Genomic DNA, 25,883 nt, shown 5'->3' on the forward strand with positions numbered 1-25,883 from the left:
CCAGGCAGCAACTGCACTGTTGTGACCCTGCAAAGAGCTTGTGGCACTGAAAATCCCTTCACGTTACATTAATGCCCCTTACTTCAGTATGACAATGCAGAGACATCTAAAGAACCTCCACACCTGCTAAGCTGAAAACTGGGTGCTGTTAGACTCTCATTCCCTTATTTTCTGATCCAAGTGACTTGGTACAAAGACATCCTGGCCCATAAGAGGTGATACCAAGCTAAGGAGAAACCATAACACAAAAGGAATTCAAACCCCTCTGTTGCCATCTAAAGTTCCAGGGCTGATCTCTCCAGAAAAATCTCAAAGGAGGCTCCCACTTCTAGAAAAATCCCAAAGACCTGTAGCAGAGATCAGCAGGGAATTCCTAAATTGCCACAGGGTGGATATGGCACTGAGCCAGAGTGGCTGAAATAAGAAAAGGATCCCAGCAACTCATTAAAAGACAAACTGCTCAAATAGGCAAGCAAGACAGTCCAGCTTCAAATAAGTGATTTACCTTCTCCAGCTGGAAAGATCAACAGCAATTTTCACATTTTGGAGAAAGCCCTAATCAGGCAGAAATGAGAAAAAGATGAAAATTGGGAAATGACTTGTGAAATCGCTGCATTTGTCCTGTGGATTTTCCAACAGCATTTGTAGAGAGCTGAATGTTCCCATTGCCTCCCCAGGATCAAAGACTCCCAGGCTCCAAGGCAGCTTTCACACTAAAATATTCCTCATTATTCTTCATAATAGGCAGAAATCAAACCCTCCCTTTCAGTTATTAGGCATTAATTGTGATTTCTGCTGCATTTGTGTTGCTTCCACTCCCACTGAAACCACGGATCTGAAGAGAAGTTTTGCCTCTCCATCACAACTCCTCTGTAATGGGACAAGATTTAACCAGACACTTTGCAAGCTCAAAGGTTTCCATGCTTTCCCAAGATTCACAAGGACTCTAGAACAAATATGAAAATGTCTCATGCGTGCTAGACACATGGATTTGAAAATGGTGAGAAACACCACTGGCCTTTGGGATGAGGGCACACATGGAAAATCAGAAACCAGAGCCAGGATGAGAAGCAGCAGAACTAGACAGCTCATTCTGGTTAAAGCTAACTATAAGCAAAACACACCCAAATCAGTGCTAAAGTGAGAGGCAGCATCTGTCTTCATTTTAAGGGGAAAAAAGGAATTCTTCATCTGAAAGATTTTGGCAGGTGACAGCCAGTGTCAGAGCACACTTTGAAAAGCAGAGTCAGAACAAGGAGCCTTACAGAGTCCACATGTCACTGTCCTTACTCAGTCAAAATTTCCATCACATTCAGAGATTTTTGACCAGAATTAGATAGCAGGCTTTAGCTCAATAAAAGAGCCTTCATTTCTCACAGTGAATATAAAGTCACCCCCATTTTTTAGCAGAACTACCTTCTGCGAGGAGGCTGGACTTGAATCTGCTCCATCTTTTTCGCCCCACAAAAATGCTTGCACTTGGTTGAAAAATCTGTGGTTTCTCCTTGTGTTTTTTGGAAGAAGTCAATACTTTCTGCTGGGAAAAGGGTGAGGAGGGAGAAAAAAGATGAAAGAAATGATCACTTTCCAGCCAGCAGCTCCTGGTTAGGTCGGGGTCTGCATTCAAGGGGCACAGGAAAAAAGAGGCAGATACCAGGGAATCATCCCCAAAGACAGCTCTACCCAAAGCCTCTCCAGCTGCTTCTCTGCTTCATTCTCCAACTCCCATTGGGAGAGGGAACTTGCTCTACCTCATCCCCCTGCACAGTGTGATGCTACACCATGGGTAACTGAGTTCTTACATCAGCTCAGTTGTCTGTTGCCAGTATCTTCTGCTGCCTTATGATTTTTTTTTCCCCAGCAGGGCTTTTAATTCAGCAGAAATCTATTTCAAAGAGTTTCTCAGTAATTCTTTGCACTTTTAGATTTTGAAGGATGGAAATTGTTTCATCTTTGCAAGACTGATCTCTTACCAAAAGCACCTTGCAGACAAAAGACAGAAAACAGACAGACAGATCAATAAAATACAAAAGACAAGGAAAATGTGCCTGCTGGTGTAGCTTATCCTGAAGTAAAAAAATCCTTTAGAACTCAGCCAGGTTAATTATCTATTGTATTCATCAATGACTTTCCACTCATTCTTCCTGTAGAAGACAGCTATTATAAAAACCTGTGGTAAAAACCCCCACATTTTTAAGCTGCCCCTTTTATTGCCATTTCTATGGAGTAAGAGAAAGCAGGACAGAGAGGTCAGGCACAGACCACAAGAATGCTGTGATAAAACAACTGCTCAAAGCCATCCCAGGGAGCCAAATAACCAAATGAAATTACATATTCGGACGAATGGGAGCCCAGAAGATTTGTTGAAGTTCCTACACAAATTGAACATTTCTAAACCCAAAAGGTCTTCTTCCACCTTTGGAGGTGCCTCACACCTTCTCCATCAGACCCAGATGTTGGGGGAAAGGCTGCACAGCAGCATGGGGCATCATCCAGACCCTCAGCAGAAAAATGAATAATAAAACCAAATCAGTTTCAAATGTGTTTGGAGCAGCAGGTGCTGATGGTTACACACCAGCAAGGGGAAATCAGTCTTTGGGTCTGGATTCTTTCTTAGCCAGAGTTATGCAGCTTGTGAGACTCATACTGCTAAAAGGAACATGTTGCTCTAGTTTAGCTGCCTCTTTCTGCAGAAAGAGTGGGTTGGGTTTTGTTAAAGCCATCATTCCACTCCAGTTTTCCTCTTCCTTACTGAATCTCACTATTCCCAGCAAGTGGCATCACAGATCAAGCTTGCAGCCTCTCATCTACACAACTTCCCAGCCAGGGAAAAGCAGTCTTAGAGGGATTTATTATTACTGTCCCTTATCAGTGGAAAGGAGATGCAAGAGAAGCATCCATAATCCCAGAGGGACCTTCCACTTGGAAAACTTCCCCTGCTCTCACAGCATAATTGATAACCCTTTTGCCTTAGATTTGGTTACTGAAACTACTCAAACACATTTAGGGTGTTTCAGCCACACAGAAGCAGAAAATGTATCTATGTGTGTCCATATGCACATCTGTGGTCATATATGATATATACATTTCCTCTGGAAGTTTCTAGGCTGAGCATTAGATCTGTACATATAACTGAGAATTGTATTCGTTGTAACCAGCCCATAATGTTAAGAAATGTATTTATGGCTGTCTGAAGTATATGTGGAAGATTAACAGTCCTGCAAGTGTTGCTGGAGCTGTTGAACTACTTTTACCAGAACCCCTGGAAAAGGCCCCCACTTAAAGCCATCAGAGACCTCCCACCCCAACCTCCCACCTCCCCACCCTGCTGAGGACAGGCAGGATGAAATACCAGAGGGAGAAAAGAAAGCTGGCTCTCACAGGGACCTTTTCCCAGCACCTGATGAGATAAGAAACAGCTCAGACAGCCCTGCACTTTTAACAAGATGCTGCCATAGGGTTTCCCCAAGCTCAAAGCCACACAATTTTCCTCCCATGATCTTTTTAAAAATTATTCCCATTTGTAATTGTTCTTTGCCATCTTATCCTGTAGGAAATACTGACAGCAAAAAGTTCCCTTATAAAGGAGAAGATGATAATATTAAAAGCTACACAGCACAGTCTTAAATCTTCACAAGCCCTCACTGTCATATGGATCTTGGTTTCCTATCGATAAATCCAAAGTAGTGTCTTGTCAAATCAATCTCTTTCCTCACTTTCCCTCCTCCCCTATGCAAATTTGGAGAGGAAACCACAGGCTGCAGCTGGCACCAGTCCTTAGCAAGGAAAAGAGATACTTACATGAGTAAACAAATCACTACCAGCATCTTTCTCCAATGTGTCCTGACGGCCCTCGCTGTCAGACATCCTCAAATACACACCCAGTCCTGTTCTACAGGAACTGGAGTCACAGTTTAATTGAACACAGCCCCACAATCAGAACAATCTCTCATCATCCTCTCATGCCCAGTTCCACGTCCGTGGGATTTGCATTTCCCGTGTTTTGCCCCATTAGCATTTTATGGCAGAGCACAGAGAGCTGTGTTTGAGCAGCCAAAGCCAGACAAAAAAAAAAACCCCTTGTGCATTCCAGCCAGAGGAGATGGATTACACTCCAGCACAAGGAATTGCATAACCACAACATGATTACATTTAAATACCCATCGTGTTATTTCAAATGGTCTTTGATTGGCCAACAGAGGTTCTCCAGCTCTGACTGGGAGCACAGAGAGCTGCAAATCACAGGCAGGAGCAGAGGAACCACCTGGCACCTGAAGCAGCTGCTCTTGTAGAGCTGCAGAGCAAAGAGGGGGAAGAAGCACCCACCACCTTTATTGTTATTCTCTGGTAGCCATACAATAATCCTATTCTCTAATGAGCAGACAATTCAACCTCAGTAAAGCACAACCTAATGCTTCAAATAGCTGCTTCTTGTTCTCCCAGCAGGGAGTCTCCAGGGATTGTGCATTAAAGTCATATTTGAAGATAAAGCAGGGGAAATTATGCAGTGAAACTTCACAGGAGAAACAGAAAAGAGAAGGAAGAGAGACTGAAGACCTAACTTGGCAGAAAACCAAACAAAAATACGTGGCAGAGATAAGGAAGAGGCTTAAAAAGGAAAGTGAAGTGTTTAGATGGCAGAGGTGCTTAAGAAAAAAGATGCTCCTTTTGGGAATGTGAGCTTTAGTGTGACAGATAACACACCTTACCCACAGCTCCATTAAAATCAGAGCTGAGCCTTAGAGCAATAAAGGAAATCAAAATATTTGACAGGAAACCAACGAAGTACAAGAAAACCCTATTTGTTTTTCAGTCCCTGCTGACTTTCTTTCCAGAGCATCTGCTGGGGAAACTCCTCATCCCAATCAAGTCAACAAGACAATTTCAATACACATCAGAAAGCTCTCTGGGCACTCAGCTTTGGGGAGCCAGGTAATCTCCAAGATAAAAGCCACAGCCAGTTGATATCTCTGTAAACTCCTGCCATCAGGGAAAGAAGGACATTGGGTTCTGGGAGCAAACAGGATCAATTTTGCAGTGGTGAAGCCCAGCTGAAAGAAAGTGGTAAAGGGTTATTTTTCTAATGAAATAAGCAGAAGAAAGTCACTCTACAGAACATTACCACAGGAATGAAAAGTAAAAACAAAAAGTGTCCTCCACACCCTAGTGTTAATTTAATGGTGGAAGGTTTAGGAAAATATTACAATATAAATGGAAAAAAAGGATCTGAAAAAAAAAGCTCCATTGCAGATTAAGCACCAATGCACAAGAAGAAATATACTGACAATGCCAGAAACCCCAATATCAACCAGCTTTATAAAAGCTCTGCCAGGATTAATGAGTGATTCCATTCTTGGAAGATGCCAGATTCAAAGCATTTTGGAGACCACATGAAATCCACCCAACACAACAGCCACGTGAAGTCACCACCAGAGTTCCTTTCCAGCATGTTCAGATGGCTCCCATCCCACTTCAGTATCTGGTGGCACAAGAATATTTCTGTGCCACCAGAAGTACATATATATTTATTAAACAAATCTATGACAGACTGAGTGGTTTAATCCACAGCATATTATAAACCTCATGGCAAATATCACCCAAATTCCACAGATTTACCATTCTCACTGCAGAAAATAGGAACCTCAGAGCATATCTTGAATACTAACACACTTGAGCTGCTATGGACCACAAGCAAAGACACAGCTTACAGCCTCTATTCTCTTCATGCCTTTCACGGCGTATTTTGTTGTCCAAGGAGTGAAACCACAGACTCAGGAAGAGGAACAGTGCCTTGGAGAAGCTTCCAGAGGACCTGAAGAGCCAGCGAAGGGAGGAGCAGAGCCCTGGGATAAATAACAGCTGTATCAATCGAGCTGAGCTTCCCTTCTTCATCCTCCCCCCTTAAAACCAGCTGGGTGAGGGATTCAGCCACAGCCCATCCGTGGGGCAGGGGGAAGTGGTGGTGCTGCTTGCTGACAAAAGTAACAACTCTCTAGTTTTATTCCAGATCCTCTTACCAATGAGAAATGTGTGTTTATCCTGGTAGCCTCAGCACCGTGCTGTTCAGGTTATTTACTGCACAAAATCACTCCTGAGATTTGGGCTTCATCTCCCCGTTCATTATTGCTGTGTGCCTCAGAAACACCAGGCTGCTGGCAGCACTTTGTTTTGTTGTTAAGAGAAAGAGCCACATCACTTATTTTGGAAGAACAAAACATTGTCACAGAGGCTTTTTTTTTAGCCACAAAAGCTGCCCAAAAAGCTGTCAGAAGCAACCTTTTGTCTACTAGTTCATCTGCACTGGGAAATGATGAAGTGATGAACTTGCTGCTAATAAATAGATGAGCATCTGCCTCTCTGCAGCTGAGAAATCCTTCCCATCACTATGGGTAGTGTGCTGGGTCTGATTAACACCATCCCAGTGCTGCAGGTGCCTCACACTGGGATTAATCAGGCATGCACAGGTTGAACTCCTGGTGTACACTGGAGAGGGCATTAGCTGACATCAGCTGTGATGCTCTCAGTTGGGTCCCTGTCTCTTAATAGAGCCTCTTCTCTTCTTAGCAGCCCAGCTATTAGCAAGCAGAAGATGCAGTAATTGTTTAGGGTCCAATCAGCAGGAAATTTCATTAACTGCATAGATGCAGCCTGTGCTTTTTACAGAGGCCAGGAGGGGGGAAAAAAAAAAATCCCCAGGTTTATTTAAGGAATATCTAAATGTTCCTCAGACAGTTCTCTGAGTGGCCTTTCTAACCATGCTCTGTGATTCACAGACATTAAGATCATTAATTCCTTCCCATAAATAGATACGACAGGAACTTGGGGCCATTAATTAAAGGTTTTTCCTGAGAAGCTGCAAGAGGAGCCTTTGGGCACCTGATTGTTTCTGCACAGGAGCAGGGGAGAGGAAAAGAAGGGGTTTAGGTGATTAATGCATCCCCAGGGACATGGCCAGTGGGTAAAGCTGAGCTGTTTGCAAGTGAGCAGAGATGCAGCCAGAAGACCTTGTGTCCTGCAGCTCCTGGGACCTTGGGTACAGAGCCTGCAGTTGAGGGGGCTCCGTGCCTCAGTTTCCCTCATTTCTAAACCAGATCTAAATATCAATATTCTGCATTCAGAAATTTTGCTGACAGCCATAAGAGAAGAGGCCTTAAACTTAAGGGGATGTACCTCCCCTGAAGTTTTTGTCTCGTATTTTTTGTAGAGTATTTGGAAGCATTTCCATCTCCTACAAAAACTATCTCTCTATAATGAGGTAAGACACCCTCCAACGAGTCAAACTCTTCTGCTCTGCCACATCTCTCCTTTTTCTATGCACTAAAATAAGATTTTCTGTGTTTCATCTGTCTATTTCTGTTCTCTGAGCAAGAAACAGGACTTCAGCAATCCTTTTGAATTGATTAGTTTCGTTTAACTCTCCTACTCTGCTTAAGGGCTGGTGGGGTCACTTGGAGCTTTAACCTCTCCTTCCTTGCTCCAGCCTGGCACTGACAGGTGCCATTCCCAAACCTGCCTTTTCTTCTTCTCAGATTCTCACAGCAGCTCCATTAACCTGCTCTTATCACAGTTATAAGTGAGAGGTCCACAATTTTGTTTGGTCTGTGCCCAGAAGCTGCAGCTGGATCTGTTTTTATGTGGAGATGCTCAGCGTAGTGTGAGACCCCTCATGGAAGCTCCTGCTCCTTTCTCCAGCTGCTCTAAAGCTGCACAGCAAAACACTGCTGGGCAGGGAGCAGCCCAAACTGGGAAGACATCACCTTGCCTGTCACTGGTAGGCTCATTAGTAGAATTTTGCAAAGCTTTTTAAAAATACGTCAAGGCACTTTATGAGGAGATATGTCATTTTGGACTCTTAAGCTTTTTTATTACCTATAAGCTCTGAAGTAATAAAGTCCCACTAGTACCTTAAAGGAGTTTAAATCATGAAAATTTAACAAGAGAAGAAAGCAAGCCAATTTGAATTATTAGAATTGCTTTTTCCTTTTGGTTTGCCTTTCACAGACCTGTTGGAGGCCCCAGCACGTGAAGTCATGCTCAGACTGACTTCAGGCCTGGAATTCAGCACAACTAACTAACTAGACTGTCTGGAGACATCCAGACCTTGGGAGTGGATTGTATTTCAAAAAAAAATTTAATAGTCAAAAATTAACATAGCAAGATAAATTGTCTGTGTAGAATAGCTCATTTGAAGGCAAAGCCAATTTACAGGAAACAAAAATATGGCTCATTGTGTTCTCCAATTCATGTTTTCATCCTTTACTCTGCCCAGACTTAGACTAATTATTCTCTCCAAGTCAAAACCCTTCCTACTTCCTGTAGCAATCACTGTTGTATGCTTTAATAACTATTAATGTTGTATATTTTGATAACTCTCTCTGTGAGCAAATTGGAGGCCCCAGGCTACTCGTGCCCTGACACTTTGCAAGTTCCACATGGAAACAGGACCTCAAAGTCAGAGTTAAGACCTAACAGCAAAGTTTGGGATTGCATGAGCATGTCCCTCAATTTGTGTTGCAAAGCAATCATAAATATCTGGTGGGAAATGGATTTAACTCTTCTCTGATGGCACAGAGAAGCCAAGTGGGGCAAGGCCTCTGGTCCCACCATGATTTCAAGTCTGTGCACGTGTCATTAACAGCACCCATCAGCAACTCAGCTCCTCAAGGAGAGGTTAAACTAACGGGATGAATGCCTTCCCACAACACCAACAGCTCTCCAGCAAACGCTGGGTTTGGGCCATGCAAAAATTGCCACACAATTCCCTGTGGGCTTTATAGGTCTGCATCAGAGAAGTTCTGACTAAGGAAGGGGACTGGTGAGAGGAATTCCTACTTTCAGCAGGTTATTGAGTTACTCAGGCATACAGCATCATTGCAGCACGCTGGAATTTTTAGCTCTCCTGCTAAGTTCAGCCCTGGCTGGGTTTTGTGTTACTCTTGAGTTCAAGAGCAGAGTCTTGCCCAGAGAAAGGGTCTGATTTACTCAAAAACTTTCCAGCTCTTCAGAGGCAAAGGGGAGAGTACAGGACAGCTCAAAGTCATGATGGTGAAAGCCCTTCAATGGAAAGGAGAAATAGCCTATTACACACAAAAACCCCCAAATACCACCACACCACAGTTTTCTTCAACTTCTCTTCATTTTTGCTCATTAAAGACATACAAATTCTCCAGAGTGAAATGCTTTAATAATCAAACAGGACAAATTTGGCCAGGACAAATGACCCCTAGTAGTGGTGGGGTGGCCTCATGCTGTTTGAGACAGCAGACAGTGTGCAGGTAGCACAGCCTGATTGTTTGGGTTAGTCTCACATGCACTTCTCCAGGTCCCACACTTGATAAGGAGTGTGTTATCATCCTCCCTTTGCCATTAGGGAAAGGGTTACACTGTGCCACTCACTGGGACCTGTCTGCACCTCTGGGGATGGAGAGCTCCAGGTCCTTCCAGGGGATGCTGCATGGACACAAATGAGGGAGGGAACAAAAAACTCCCTCTGCCATGGGAGTAACTGAAGGTCATCACAGTTCCTCCAGTGGCTGAGTCAGAGGGACAGGAGCAGCCATCCCTGTCCTGATACTGGCTGAAATCTGCTGGCCATGGGATAGCCCACACGAGCCCTTCAATTAACTGCCTGCTCCCCTGGGATCTCCCAGAGATTCATCAACAACAGAGGATCTTTCTGAGTCAAAACAAAGAGTGCTTAAGCTCTGCATTAGAACTAGAGATGCCTTTATCTCATAAAATAGAAATAATCTGACTGCAGTATAAACACAGATGGCAAGGGTGGGAACTGCCAGCACAGACAAATATATTTTTCCCCAAGTTGTTTCACCCGCTCCAAAAACAAGACAGGAAAGCAGCCAATGGACCTGGGGTATCCATTCCCTTCCCTGCCATTCCCACAGTAACTCTGGGGCACTCTCTGACTGCACTATTTGTTTATTGTGGGTCTGTTGCAGCCCCAACCAGCCCCAGGTGTGTTGGTGGAAGGCTGATGGGCAGAACATCCCTGGAGCCAAGGAATAAGCAGGGGAGAGAACCCTGCAGCCTTCAAAACACCCCAGCACCGAGACTTCCTGGAGGTTCCAGTGGGATAAAGGGAGCTGCAGCCTTCAGACCTGTCCTGCTAAATAAAAGAGGGTCAAGAATCAAACCCTAACACAAAATTAGCACCTCTTGCCTGGGGCTCTCCCCCTCCTAGGAGAGATTTGTTTTGGAGAGACCCACATCAGGATAGCCAAAGAGGTAGCTGGATGTGAAATAACTGATCTGTAGCCAGGTGTTTGTGCAAAAATGAGGGCACAGAAGAGAGTGTGAGCCCACCCATGGCTGCTGGATGTGGGTGATGCTCCAGGGGAAAAGCATGAGCCAGGAACACAGATGTGGTTTGGGGAACACAGATGTGGTTTGGGGAACACAGATGTGGTTTTGGTCTGGTGCAGCAGTGACACCTTCTCAGGCTTTGGCCAAGACACTTCAGCACTTTGCTCTCCAAAGGTAAAATGGAGAAAATAAAACACTTCCTTCTCACACAGGGAAGCCATCAGGAAAAATGTAACTATTATTACGAGGCTGAATATTGTGAGTTTGAAAGCATGTAATTATTTTAAAGACTTACTTTTTGAGGCTAAAATGGGATTTCAGAAATATTAATATGTAAAGGGAAAGAGCCTCTCTATGCCATTATTTTTGCTCACTTCCCAGCTTGGGGTGATGCCAGCTGGACCTCCCTAAAGCAGTGCCCTGGCACACAGCAGTTCCCTGTCTCTGCAGCACTTGGGTAGGTCACACTCATCAGCTGCTGCTCATTGCAGATATCCACACAAATTGGAATTTTGGCTTGCAAAAGATGGAAATAAATGCAAATACAACACATGGCTATGTGAACCTTGATGGAAGTGTGAACCCCCAGGCTTTTAGAAACCAGCAGAGAAAAATCAGGAGGTTCAGCCCAAGGGAACACCCTGCACTCAGGTGATCACTCACACACCACAAATAACCAGCCAAGGACAGCAGGCTCCAAGAGCAGCTTCTCCACAGGTCTCTGGGGGGAAAGTTGGCAGAACAGATCCTTGCCTTGCCAGGCCTTAGTCATTGCTGTGAACCCCCTGCATCCTCATGAACACAAAGGTCACCCAAACACTATTTCATACAGAAAGAACCAAATGCCAAGTCCTAAACTGTGACATATTTCATTTCATTAGGTGGAATGTATTTACTTCAGGGGGGTTTGTGGGTTTTCTTGTGAACCATGACAGAAATGAATCCAAATAAAAAAAAACCAGACAAAACACAACAAGCCCTGCTTTAAAGTTAACTAACTGATGTGTTCACCTCAAAATGTTATACATCAACTTAAAAGAGGACCTTTCATAGAGGGAGTCATTTTAATTAAGGATATTAATTCCAGTATTCTCATTTAATGATTTTTTTTTTTACCACTAAGAAATGCACTTCTTTTAGAAGTAACAGCTGGGTGACAGCCTCTGTCCAACCTTTCCCATCCAGGACATTGCTGACTATGCACTGGAGACAAACTTGCTGACCAGCAGCTGCTTAGGAGGCCATGGGGAGAGGGCAAATTTGGTCTTACCCACCATAAATCACCTTTTACACCTGCTCCACAGACACCTTTCCCAGAGTAAGACATGGCTGATTTCAGTGGCTGCAAAAAGAATCCCTGGTTTTTATTGTTTCTGTTTTGAGTCTGGTCCTGCCCGTTCACATCTGATGAGGGATGGAAGATCCCATGGAAAACCTCCCTGATCACTCCTGGGGCAGGGAGTCAAGCAGTGGACCAAGCAGTTGTCCCTGAAAACTAGATAAATATCAGGATATTTGGAGCATTTGGGGAGGAGAATGAGGAAAGGTAAATATTAGTGACAGGTAACAACTAGAAATGATCAACAGTGAATGACAGGGAAACCTTTTAAGAGGAAAAACCACCATCCTCATTACCACCTCCAAAATTCAGGGGAAACACAAAGAATCAAAGAACATTTGATTCCTTGAAAGCACTCCACCACCCAACTGCTGTAGGGCAAGGGTTATTTTTTTCCAAACCAGGAACTTCTAGGAAAGATGAACATTGAATGACATTTTAGAATTGTTTTCATAGAAAACAAGATATTCAAACTCAGAAGTGATGCTGATTTGGGGTGAGATGATGTAATTTTATGTCACCTAAGTGTAGTCTTTCCAAATACCTCTGGTTTATTTATTTTTATTATTTTTCTGAGTGCTAGCACTCAGCCCACAGGTCAGCAGACACGAGCAGCGTGGCATCAAGAGCTGGTGTTGACAGGGACAGGGGGAGCAGTTAAGGTCTTTAATTTGTTATGAATAAAAATAAAACCAAGCAGTGATGAGAAAACACATCACTTTTAACATTTTTTCAGTGCTGTCTTCCTTTCCTGTGCTAATGCCCGTGGCACTCGGCCTCCACCTGTGCTTTCCCAGGCTCTGTCGCCCTGGTGTGATGCTAATGCTGCCCCTTGCCTAGAATGGATAAAGGTCTCTCTGCAGCTTGTATTGATTGAATCTACTCAAGAGACACTGGAGTTAAGCAGTTCTCAACCCAGTGGGCAGGGAACTATTCCCAGAGTGGAGCAATAATATGCCTGGATTTCCAGAGAGCTCTAATCAAAGCAAGGCTGAATTACATCTTGAGCCACAGCAGAAAAGTGGTTTTGAGCTAAAGCAAAAAACAAACAAACAAACAAAACCCCCACGTTTATAGAAAAGCCATTTGGGCAGAAAATTTGCTCCTCTATCACTTGAGAGCACTTAAAATTCTGCCCAAAAGCACCAGAGAACCCAGAAATCACACAAGCCCCAGAGCACGGGAATGGAACCAACATTCTCAAACCCAAGGCAGGAAGATCTCCCACTGCTCAAATCAAGGCCCACCAGAAGGAAAGGGATTGAATGCAAACAGGAGAGAACCACCACAGCTCCAGGGCTGTGAGGAGCTCAACCGCAGCTGTGGGGCTGCAGAAGAGCCAAGGAAGGAGGCAGTTGGTGGCTGAGCACCAACCTCTCACTCCCTGCCAGAGTCTCCACTCATGAAACCACGGGCAGACCATGGAATTCCTCCTGGTGCCTCACTCCAGCCTGAGCTGCCCAGTTAAAGCAGGTTTGCAGGCCAAAAAGGTGGTGTTTTCATGGCAACAAAGCTCCAAGGCAATAGCAATCTTGCTGTTGAATCCTAGTGGAGTGAAGGCAGCTGGAGAAGGTTTCCCCTCCTGCTTTGTCATAAAACACCAGAATCTGATTTCAAATAATAGAGGGGTCTAAGACAGATTTTGCCATTCTGCAAAGGAAAGACCCTGGTTTTATCCATGTTGAAGGCAAACCTGTAGAGCAACTGCCTGTTAAGGTGTAGCACAAAGATGCAGGAATAAGGTGATTTTAAGAAGAATTATAATAACACTGCTCACTTAGCAAACCCAGCACCTTCCTACCTGTGAGTTTCCTACTCCCAACCCAATTCCCATTCCTCCTTTGCTGTTGCTGTCATTAAAGTCAATCTTATTAACATGAAGGCTGATGTAGGATGCACTTTAAGCTCAAACTCCCCAAAATAGAGTCCCTGTCTTAGTTCCAGCATTGGCAATGATGATAAAGGTGAGTTTACCTTGCACAGCAAATAGTCCATATAGGGCATTAGAATTTCAAGGCTTCAACCCTATAAACAATACAGGAATAGTATTAATTTCTAAGTTAACGTATGAGGAAATTGCACTCTGCTCACATAACAGGCATGACCACAAAGAAAAGTGGCAGTACTTACAGGTAATAAACCTCACTGCTTGCAAACAGCTGCACAAAGCACTATTTGAACTATTTCTCTCAAAGTATTTTTCCTTCTATGGAAATAACTTTGCCTCAGATGGCAATGGCTTCTACCAGACGATTGCATTTCAAGGCTTTGTGAGCTCAAAGAGGCACCAGCCCTTCTCCCTCACCCACTGCACCAGCCAGGGCCCCACACAGGCACTGAGACTGGGGTGGAAAAGTGCTGGGTGTCACCCCACAGGACAGAGGGCACTTCAGTGGGCACAAGCCCCAAGAAGAGGGCCCAGAGAAACATCAGAAGTGCCATCAGTTCTGGGGAGAACTCCAAGGCCTGTGAGCTGGGTTGGGTGGGAGATGAGCAGGGACAACACGGAGCAGCCTTGGACGCCCAGCTGAGAGGGTCCCAGAAATTCACATATTAATCTCAACAGCCAAGGTATCCCTGTTCCCACAGAAACATGGCAGCATATTTTGCATGTTTGTGCCATTCCCAGCCTCCAGGATGCTCGTGAGCACACAGCACTTCTGAGGGAAATTCCCTTTGACACTCACCAAACCATTTCAGTGATGGCAATGCCCTGCCAGGCTCCCCACACAGATTCCTCTCCCCATCTTCCCCAGATAAAAGTTTTTCTCATCACGCCATTTCTCCTGAGTTAACAATGACACTCAGTGGTCAGGAGGATTCCCTGCAGTCTACACTCATGCTCCAGCATCCAACAGTTAATATTCACTATATATTGCACACAGCAAATGTCTTCTGTGAGCTTCAGGATCCTGAGACAGGGTTCAAGTGATACAGAAAGATCATGAAAGGAAAGGCTTAGGAAAAAGGTGAAACCAAACCATAATCTCTTTCCCAATTTGTGCAATGACCTGGGAAAAATGTTCCATCAATCTGCATCCAGGCTATTAAAAAGCAGAACAGAGGAGGCAAAGGCAGCTCTAGATCAAATTATTAAACAGAGAACATGGAGTCAGAGCAAGTCCCACTGCTACCACAGAGATCCAACCCACAAGTGAAGAGTTAGTTACTCATAATGTGAAACTTCTGGTTTGTCCTCCTCTTCCACCCCCAAGGATGGATGAAAAACAACTGCACAGCTCCAAACTCTGCCTCTGGAGCTTGGTTCTGTTGCTTTCTTGACACAACAGAATTTCTACCTGTGCTCCAGATCCAGCAAATCACAGTGTGATGTAAAACCAGGAGAGGACTAAAAGGAAATGCTGTTGTTTGTGGGCAAATATGTGGTGGATAATCCATTTCCAAACAGCATTTCATCAGCAGTTTGAAGGATTCCTCCACATCTCCAGCAGTACAAATCACACTGGGACGATGCCTTTCCATTTTGACCTAGATGCAACAGAGCTTTGCAATTAATTGTTTGATTTACAGTGTTCCTGTGCTGAAAGAAGAAACAAGCAATTAGATATCACACTTCAGCAGTGTAAGTATTTATGTAATAAATTTATGTAAGTAATTATGTATATCCCAGATTCTGTTTCTCAAAATAATTCTCCTCCTCCCTAAAGTGCTGTGCTTATTATTTTTCAGGAAATGGTTTGACACCTTTTTCTTCCAATATATCTGGGCTATATCTCAGGCAAGTGCACAAAAAGCAGGAATTATTCTTTTAAATTATTTTGCAATGTAAAGCACACACAATTTTAATTGTATTTATACATTGACAGAATATTAAACCATATATTTTACTCCTTCTAACAATAATAATTCTGTTCATTCAGGCTTGCTCGTTTCCCTTTGGACTGGAACAGTGGAACGACAGAAAGTAAAAGGGTTTCCACCCTATTTATTTGCAAAGAGAATTCAATCTTACCCAGGGTTCTGTTTTTGCTCTTACCATTGTGGCATGACTGTGTTTTCCATCAATCCAGTGAGAGCATCACTAAGATATATCTTACTGTTAAACATTATTACAGCTGCCAAGTTGAGCATTTAAAAGACAGGAAAAGGAAGAATTCACGTTTGGCTCCCGGTGTGTTGACATGCACCAGGATATGAACCTTATAATAAGATCTACCCCCCAGTTCTCAATATTTTATGCTCAGAACTGCACCCACTGAGCACAGCTTAGGCTCCCTAAAGGTACCCCTGGCAATGCCCACATCTCTCCAGTGCCATGCTCAGGGTCTCACCCGGCTGCAGTGAATACTTGGGAATGCCCACCACGGACTGTGGCTGCAGGACATCAGCTAATGAGACACCAGAATATCAAACTGAGAGAGCACTTCAAATAAGGAACTGAAAACCATTTGGGAAAGCCATCATTTAAGCAACTTTCCCGTCAGCAGCTCAAAAGTCAATATAATTTGGAGGGGAACTGGACTGGCACAGGGGCTCCCTGCGATGAAGCACCCTTGGGTCACCAGGCAGGGACAGCCCCTGTGCCATCTAGCCCATGGTGAGAGCTACAGGACACTCAAACACACTTAAAGACAGAATTTTAGAGGCATTCAAGGTTGAGGTTGCAGAAGTCTCTTATGGGTTGCACATACCCAGAATAAACAAGCACAGTTCAGCACTGATGAGCAAATTGCACTGGGCCTTTCTAGTGCTAAAAGGCATTTCATAATTAGCTCCACATCTCTCTAAGATGAATAGCAGCCTAGAAAATAGCATCCTTAAGCCATGCCCTTCCTCCCTGTTTACCATTCCAATGATGGAAGGGTAAATTAAAATGCTCCAGCATAAAGAAGCATGAGAGAAACTGAAGATTCTACCTCCCATAAAACTTTAATCAGATTCACTGACCAAAAAAAAAAAAAAAAAGGTCCTGATTATTAAAGTAATATTTAAATTACAATTCAGAAGGACTCCAGCTGCCAAAATAAGAGGACTCAGTTTCGCAAAGCTCTGACACATTAACATAAATCCCTGCCAGATTAATCAGCTCAGAAAGCCAGTAAAGTGACCCAAAATGTGACTTTTGCCCATAGAACTCAGCTCCCCTTGTGAGACTCCTGCAGGATTGACACCAGTCAGGAACTAATCTTAGGAAGGAACTCAGCTTGTAACAAGGATTCAGGGTTGGAATGCACTGCACATAAACCCCCCTGCCCCAGAGACACACGACACATCAGCCAGGAAGGTCACTTTATTTACAGGGCAAGAGCTGAGCATTTAATCACACACCAAGACCATCCTAAGCAGGTAATTACAGGCCACCAGCCAACTCATTATTTCTTCCTTTTCTCCATCCTCAAGCCTGCAGCTGCTACATAACAGTGATCACACTCTGACTTTATTCAAACCTTCAATAAGCACACAGTTAACCAAGAAGTCTATTTAGTAAATAATAGCTGTTATCAATATTAATGGCAACTCCATTTGCATGTTGCTGGGGAAATTATTTACTTACTAAGACCTAGGGGGGCTGTTGGAAAGCAAATGAAGGTCAGCCAGAGATTAAACTTGCTCCAGGCCTTGCTTAGCTTAGATAACCCAGCAAATGCCTGGCTCCAGAGCAGCTATTCCACGATGAACCTACACCTCAGCCAGGTGATTACAACCAAAAAATGTTCAGAACAAGAGGAGCAGGAATTCTCCTAAATCTCCTGATCTCTTCCCTCACCAGCCCTGATGCTCAACAAAGCTTTTATCCGAAGCCCAGACACTCCATGGAGTCATAAACCAGGATGTGGGGGGAAATTCTCTCCCTTCCAACCCCATCTTTCAAAGGCCACATTCATGCCCTGAAAATTTAATCCTCTCCCTTCTGAATTCTTTTTAAAAACTGGACCTTGGGTCTTGCATAGCTTCTGAGTAAAAATAAAGGAGAAGTAGAAAATAGAGATCATCAAAATAGGATCTCCAGGTGCTGCAGAGGTAAGAAAGGCATATTGTGCAACAGGATAATAAAAAGAATTTATTCCTGGCTTTTTAACTGTAGAAAACAAAGCATTTCCCAATGGTGCTAAACATTATAATCTGTTTACAGCAGAGAAACTGAGGCACAGCAAAGAATTTATTCAAAATCCCACAAACAAGAAACAGCATCGGGAACTGCACCAACCTCCCAGCAGCAGCTTCAGTGCTCCACATCCACCCTGCATCACCCAAGGACATCAAACAGCTGACAGGTGACTGGGGAAATTGAAACCCAGGGAATGAAGAGGCACAAAAGAGAGATTTGTATTGTTCAGCTACCCTGTATAGCATTCACTTCTACAGGATTTAAATAACTGCAGAACACACGTCCTCATCAGACCTATTCAGATCGGGATGAATCAAGTCCCACAAGTGGCTTTTGTCCTGCCCTCATTTTCAGTGCAAGGTACCTGAGCACTCACACTGATGCAGACACTGACACTGCAAGTGTTGGAGCTTCACTGGCAGAGTTTGGTGCCAAAGCTCTGTGGTTTTCCCTCAGCAGTGATTCTACCAAGACAATGACTACACCTCTCAAAGTCACCCCTATTGAGACAGAGGACTGGGCAAGTATTTATCCAAACCTTAACTCTTACATCCAACAGGTATCCTTTTGCTGTGAAAAATTTCATCATTACAGAAGGTAGAAAAAGATCCGATTTTTCTGGTTTCTATAAACCAAGGTCACTTTTTGAAACAAAGGATTGAAAACAGACACTTTTCAGCCAAACCTTATAAAAGTTCATGTTCAGCCAAGAACAGCCTGCTCTCAGTTCCCTGAAACGTTAGAAGTGTTTGAGGATATGGATTGCTTTTAAAAATAAAACCAGCAACAGCCCAAATTCAGGTGTGTCAGTACCACATGCAATGTCCTGGGAAGGAAAGAAGGACAAAGATGGGCTGGGGGTGGCCCTTGCTGCAGGTCACCACATCTAGGCAGGACATCAGGTGTCTGAGGTGCAGAGAACATCCTTGGCTGCAAAGAAACTTCACCAACTTCTCCACAGGGAACAATCTGCCCTTCAGTCTCTCTTTGCAGTGCAGCAACAGGGACATTTAAACTATATATATATCTGTATCTATATCTATATATATATGTATGTATTTACATGAGGCCCCCTGAGAATTAAAATCTCTTTGCTTTGTCGTGCAAACACAGAGTTTTGTGGAGCACTGCAGGATTCCACCTCCCCACAATCCCAGTCACCCTGAGGCAGGTCAGGAGTGCCCTGGCAGCCAGTGTCCCCGAGGGGTCAGGGACAATGCCACCAAACCCTCCAAAACCCTCATCTCCTGGGCACCACTGAGCTTCAGTTGCTCCAACACCAGCAGCACAGAGTGTGCCAGAATATGTGAACTGCCTTGATGCTGATGCCATGATGATTTTTTGCCTTTTCTTTTATACCCCTTTTATATCTTTCTACAACTTCTGCATTCCTAGTGCTTTTTGCCTACATTCTTGGACTTGTTTGTTCAGCCAGGAGACTGAACACCTTAGAAGCTTCTTAGTTAGGGGTCAGTGTGCCCCAGACCCCAAGGTCCTCTCCAGAACACATTCTGTAAACCAAGATAGAACCATCCAGGGGAAGGTTCTTTGGGGAGGGGGGCTCATTGCAGCCTCTCACTGGGGAATCTTTGATAGATCTGCTAATTAGTAACACCTATAATGTTAGACCAGATCTTCTGGGGGTGGGCATTGTGGGGTGCATGGAGGTGCATTCGACCTGGACGTGTGCACCTAAGGATCCTTAAAATAAATACCAAGGTAAAATCCCTTTTTCCCTTCTAACCGTGTTTGGCTCTTGAGTTTAAGACCAGGAAAAGGCATCAACACAAAGATGATTTCAAGACATTTCTGAACTGTCCAAGGCTGCTTTCATGCCTAGAAACATGGAGGAAGCTCCACAAGGAATAGCTTTACTTCTTCCTTGGGATCACATTGATTAAGCTGTTTAAGCCCACCGAAGGAAAACGCTGTTCACACTCATGGCTGCAGCTGTAGCAACTGCCTGGGTCATCATTTCTCTGGGGCAGGGAGGCCATCTGGATGCTGAAGAGGTGGTCCAGGCTGACCCAAATTCGGCAGCACAGCCAGCTGCCACAAACCTTTCCCAGCTCAGCTTCCTTGAGACTGGCAGCATCCCCGTGGTTTAGCCAGGTCCAAATCTGGGCTGAGCATTCCTGGACACCCTTCCCCTATCACAAAAACTTTATGCCAGGTTTTTTTTTTACAATTTGTAGAAAAATCCTAAGTGGAATTGCAGGAATTTGAGGCTACAAATACAATTTGAGTGAAAGCTAAGTGGGAAGCAAACCTGGATGCAGCTTTTTAGCCAAAACAGCAACTTTTGCTGTGGAGCAACCACTGAGCCCAGAAAGACTTAAATACAGCCAAGCTTCCTCACTGCTCCAAACCTGTAAAGTAAATAAGTAACAGATTTTCTAGGCTGAGGCATCTCCTGTTATCAGCCTGGAGGGATTTTATATCCATGAGTTAAGCCATAAGAAGACATGTTTATGTAACAGAACAGTTTACAGGGCACCAAAGAGCTACAGGCACTGCTTTAATGCCTCATAAAGTTCCAGGCCTTGGGGCATTAGTAGTTACACTCCCCCCTTCATTACCTCCAAGATTTCCTGGGATTTTAGCATAGCACCATTGCATTTCATTAAAAAAAAAAAAAATCAAAATCTAATTTCCTGCCATGTTGGCATGTGACATCATTGCTCTGTCCAAATTAAAGAGAAATCCAGAGTCATGCTCCTGTTCACTGCCTTTGTCATCTACATGAAGCTTCTTTTGTTAAATAAGGGCTGAAAACGACAGCAACCCAGCACCTGCTAGAGGGCAAACCCCAGGATGTGCCCTCACCACCCTGAGATGTTCTGCCATTTCCTTGATTCAGACAAGCAGAAAGCACAAGGCAGAGCTGGTGCAGCACCTTGGGTGGGCAGAACCTGCAGCTCCACCTGAGCAAACTGCTCCTGGCTGCTGGCTCCCAGGGCGGCTCCCAAAACATCTCACAAAGTCTTTTTGTTCCTAGGACGGACTGAATTTGGAAACAACGTGCTTTCAAATGATGTTTTGGTTATGAAATGCACCCTAGTAAAACTGAATTATGTAATAAGGGCTTCTGTGACTGCTTAACTGGCCAAGAACCATGGCTGGGTTGAACCTTCAGGTATTTGGTCTCTGCAATGGCTCAGTCTTTGACCTCTCTCCAGCCACTTTTCCCTCTACATCCCATAACTCTCATGATCTGCAGAGAAAATACCAAAATAACAGAGACCTGGAGGCCTTGTCTTGACCATCACCCAGCCAGGGATGAGCAAGGGGCACCTGCTCTGCCTCACACATCCCCCTGCCCTCGGCTGTCCAAGGACCAGGTTCAGCAGTGTCCACGTGGCACCCAGCCCAGGCCAGCTCTGTGTTTACAAACCCACATCTATCATTTGGGGAAGGATCTCCACGGGCTAAATATCATGATGGAAAATTATTTGGTATTCATCCAAAACCAAAACAAATCGGTCTCGCTCAAGCCGGGACACCTCACCCTTGAATTCCCTCCAGGCAAGATCAGCAGCAGATAGAACAGTGTCAGGCTTTATAAATGTCACAGAACAGGCCCAAAACTGCTTCTGCCTTCACTGATTAGAAGGGAGAAGAGGCTGTTGTGCTTAAATGCCTTGGCCTCCCGTGTTACACAAGCCAGGGAGCTCACCAGGATTTACTCCAGGTGGAAACTGTCAGGAATCAACCCTTTGTGACTCCAAAAAGCACATTTTTTCCAAGCTGCTTTCCTCTGGAAAAGATTGTTTTATTCATACCAGTTAAGCATTCTTTTTTGTATCCCTCTGGAGAGTTTGAAAATCCAGTATTTAATGCTGATGGGAGAGAGGAGAAAGAGTCAGGATTTTTAATCATGTCTTTGCTAAAGGGCACAAAAAATGAGCTACTAAAACACCTGCAGCTTTGGGATATTCCCTGCAGTCAGAGGTTAGAGGGCTGTAATTGGAGTGGTACAGCTGATAAGGAAACCTGCAGTGTGTCTGGAAAAGCAGGAATAGATCAGGAATAAGTTAGGGTGGACCTCCACGATGAGATGGGACAATCCATTGCCAGACACTGGAGAAGACCCAGGAAAAAGCAAACAACCAAACAAGCAAACAAAACAAACAAAAAGCCCCAAACAGGTTTTTCTCCTTAGTGCTGAGCAACAGGACAAGAGGAATGGGCAGGAACTGATGCCCAGGAAGTTCCAGCTGAACATGAGGAAGAACTTCTTCCCTGTGCAGTGACTGAGCCCTGGACAGATTGTCCAGAGAGGCTGGGGAGAGGTTGAACCAGACGACCTCAGTGATCCCTTCCAACCCTACTCATCCTGTGAAATCCTTTCTCTGCTGACCTGCAACCCCTCTCCAGGTTTCTCTTGCTGGCACTGGCATCAAACTAGTAGGAGTGGATGGATGGATGGATGGATGGATGGATGGATGGATGGATGGATGGATGGATGGATGGATGGATGGATGGATGGATGGATGGATGGATGGATGGATGAAGGTTCCACTTCCCCAGAAACTTTAGATTAAAGCCCTCTCGTTATGTTATAAAAAAAGTACATGTGTGCTTTTAAATGAAAACCACAACAAAATTGTGCAGGGTAATTTTTTTTTAGAGCTAGAAACCAATCAAAAATTACCTTTCTTGTAAATGGACATGACTCATCCAGCGTCTCTGTTGAAGTGGTGGATTTCTTTCCAGTAATTTAATAGCTGAAAGAGTTTATCATGAAAACAACAAGCCATCATCATTAATATTCACACAGAGAAACCAGAGAGGTTTCACAAAATCTACTTGCATTTGACATTTCTCCCAGCTCCAAACAGCGAGCACACATTCCATGGGACTGTTTGTTCCTGGAAAATGCAGCCCCAGCTCAACTCCATATATCAGTTTGTCTAGAACAAACATTTTGTACTTACAAACAGCGTCCTAATTGACTAAATGAAGAAAGCAGAACATTTGCTCCACATAACTAATGGGGATGTATTTCCTTTGTCTCCTGCCACATTGCCAAGCATATACATTAGGATAAGAAAAAATACTTGAGCATATCAATTAATCCCATCTGCCAAAACTCCTAGTTACAGTTTTCATGCCTGGCTCTCTGGTCAGGTCCTGATGAAAAATGACATTTTTCTGATGTGAGGAAGAGAATTTGTGTCCAGACGGACACATGCTGTGAATGAGAACTCTGTCACCTGGCTCGTGGGACTCTCCAAACTGAGGGATGATTTAATGCATATCTTTGACTTCCTGCATATTCCTTAACCCCTCAACATTTTTGTCATGCAAACCACAGCATGAAGCATATTTCTATATTAATGCTCTAGATCCCTTTAATGCCCTAGGCAAGTCTACGAAAATTTTCTTTAATTCAACATTTTTCAGAGACTGCAAATGAGTTTCCAGTGATGAGGGAGAAATCATTTCTTCTCTCACCATACCAGAATCTGTAAGCAGCTCCTATTTACTCACATCTCCCAGCAGAAGTCAAGGATGTTTGAATTAGGTTTTTTGAGGAATTAACAGAAGATACAAAGCATCTTTATCGAGCAGCAAAATTAATTAAAGTTCAACAGCCTGGAAATTCATTTTAGATTTCCCATACAAAAATGTTCATTCCCAAAGATGCCATCCTCAGTCCTGACTTGGCTTCTTTATATCAAAGTGATCAAGGGTGGAAGCATTTACACTGTGCTCTTCAAAAGTGAAAATCAGTGCTGGAGAGAAGTCTCAAGCAGTCAGGAACGTGAACCAAATGGTCCTGCTCAAAACAGGGTCTGACGATGGGAGACACCTCATCCTGCAGGATAATCACACAGCTGAGCCTCATAGTAACAACTCATGTGACTGAGAGGTCCCTCCATTTTAGTTTAAAAGCATTCAGTGCAAAAAGAAAGAGCTTTTCCACAGTCCAAGTTACATAACTCTTTTATTTCCAAACAAAAAACTCCATTAAAATTGAGCTCCCCTGCATGGATGTGTTCTCTGTCTGGCAATTTCAGCAGACCCTGAGAGGCTCCATCAGACTGGGACTGGTCAAGAAGAGCTCCCCAACGAAGCTATGCAGCTTTTCTCCATCCCCACCTGCCTTTTGCCTCTCCCCAACCCATGCAAGTCACCAGCTGAGACAGGAAGATATTCCCAGAGCTCCCAATCCCCAGGGCTGCACTGCCCACAGGAGGAAAACCAGCACCACTGAGGGAACTGGAGAAGGTTTTTAATCAAACCAGACAGGGACCAGGCTGTATAGAACCTTCTCTCTTCTTCCTGACACCTTATACCCTGTTTTTATCTCTGACACACCCCAATCCCCAGATTAATTATGTAAAACTGACACAGAACCCTCTTTTCCCTGACACTCTCATCTCACTTTTTTATACACACGCATGAAGCACTCTCCAACCACTTTCTCCCCTCTCTGCTGTGTCAAACGCTCACATAATTTATTAATCCATTCAAAGTACATCCTCCAAGAGCCTATTCCTGTGTTTATGTTGAAGCACCAAAGCTGCCAAATCCACAGAGGACCACAGTGTCCAAACCAGCAGTTATTTTGGCAGCGTATAGAGCCCCATGTGATGTATCCAGCACTACAGCAAAAGCTCCAGCAGCTTTCTCTGATCTTTTTGGAGTGGAACAGGAGGTGTTTTTCTTAAGTGCAAAGCATTTAATATTGCAGCAGCCGCTAAACTCATTAAGCCAGCCCAGACAATGATCACATCATTACCATAATTCCATTTAAAGCACTTGCCTCTTTTAAGAGGACCCACGCAACACAATCATTACAATGTTTTTCTGGCAGTTACCATCCTTGTTTGTTGAGGCAGTGAGAAGTGAATTGAAACATCCTCATTTTTCTTTGATTAAGAGCTCAATTAGGAAATAAAAGACTTATTGATGGCACCACAATACTTCAATGTCCCAATTTTTCCACTGAAGACCACAGAAACGTCACTGGACTTCAAAAGGTGAGCAAATTGAGCTCCTTGCTTGTGAGCCAGCACCAATATGAACTTTACTAATCACTTCTGTCCTGTTTAGAATAAAATTCCTGTTTCTTATGACCAGAGGATGTTTTGCAAAAGCAGTAAGGAATACTCACATGGTTTTTATAGAATGCAAATGCAGCACCTGAGAATTCCTTGCCACATCTCAAAAGCCTGTGTGCCTGCAGGAAGGAACAATATTCCCTAAGGAGCAGCATGGAGAGGAAATGTATTGTGAAAATCCCATTACAGAGCCCTGAGTAGAAGTGCCAGAGAGCCACCCCCGACTGCTGCTGCCCACCCAGCACCTGCAGGGAAGAAATTGCTGTGCAGGTGCTGAGAGACAGATCTTTGGGGACAGACTGATGGCAGGGTAAAGCCACCCAGGTGTGAAAATGCCTCTCAGAGAGCAAGCTGCTGGTCAGATATCCAGCATCAGCTGGAATGAACCTCACATTCATTTCTGGGCTAAAAAACACTAAGTAATACTTTTTCTAGGAAGGACTGTGTGCTCTCACATTTCAAAGCTGCCAGATGAAGGTTATAGATGGGTAACTCCATGTCAATGGGAAAAGTGGTTTTCCACAAAACCCTACCTTGCCCAGTCATTCACTGCTTCCTGCAATTCATCGAGTGAAACCACAAAGCAGCAGGTTTTAAACAAAGGATGTGGAAACATTTTCTACCCACACCTGTGGAATTAAACTGGGGAAGGGTCTGCCCTGGCATGAGGTGGCCAAAAGCCAGTGAGGAGAAAACACTGCCCATGCCCACATCTGCCCATCTCTGATGCTCCTTACTTGCAATGATTTTTTCCTCTCTTACTTTTGATGGATACAAGAAGAGCAGTATCAGCTTGCCATGATTTCCTCAAGATCCTACACCAGCAAATCCAGAAAAAAACCCAACTTTATGAATAAAAGATCTCCCAGTTTTCAATCTTCTTGATTTGGTTCATGCTAGTAATTTTTCTTTCCTCTCATACAAGACTCAGAGCAAGAATTGAAGGTTACAGGTAGAGGTAACATGGCTCAAATCAACTCTCATCAGTAACAGCAGAAAAGCTGACAGTGTTCTGTGCACCTCTGAGTGCACATCCTTTGAGCCATAGGAAAGCACGTGGGCAAATGGTTTGGAGGGTCACCAG

The 25,883-nt window shown here is 44.1% G+C and overlaps 1 long non-coding RNA gene across 4 annotated transcripts in view; it reads right to left on the reverse strand.

Moving 5' to 3' along the window:
- Positions 1-3,864: 3,864 nt before the first annotated feature.
- The window catches only part of LOC138120076 (uncharacterized), a 32,707-nt gene continuing 10,688 nt past the window's right edge, over positions 3,865-25,883 (reverse strand). The window contains exons 2-4 of one of the 4 annotated variants that reach the window (XR_011155731.1): positions 6,018-6,161; positions 5,617-5,843; positions 3,865-5,051 (exon numbers count right to left, since the gene is read on the reverse strand). This is a non-coding gene — a long non-coding RNA (uncharacterized lncRNA). Of the gene's footprint in view, positions 5,052-5,177; positions 5,844-6,017; positions 6,162-20,015; positions 20,099-21,486; positions 21,569-22,383; positions 22,457-25,883 lie in introns of those variants that run through there. The other 3 variants (XR_011155729.1, XR_011155730.1, XR_011155728.1) reach the window with 3 other exon arrangements.

This window comes from Aphelocoma coerulescens, chromosome 18, assembly GCF_041296385.1.
Source record: "Aphelocoma coerulescens isolate FSJ_1873_10779 chromosome 18, UR_Acoe_1.0, whole genome shotgun sequence".
Classification (NCBI taxonomy): Eukaryota; Metazoa; Chordata; class Aves; order Passeriformes; family Corvidae; genus Aphelocoma; species Aphelocoma coerulescens.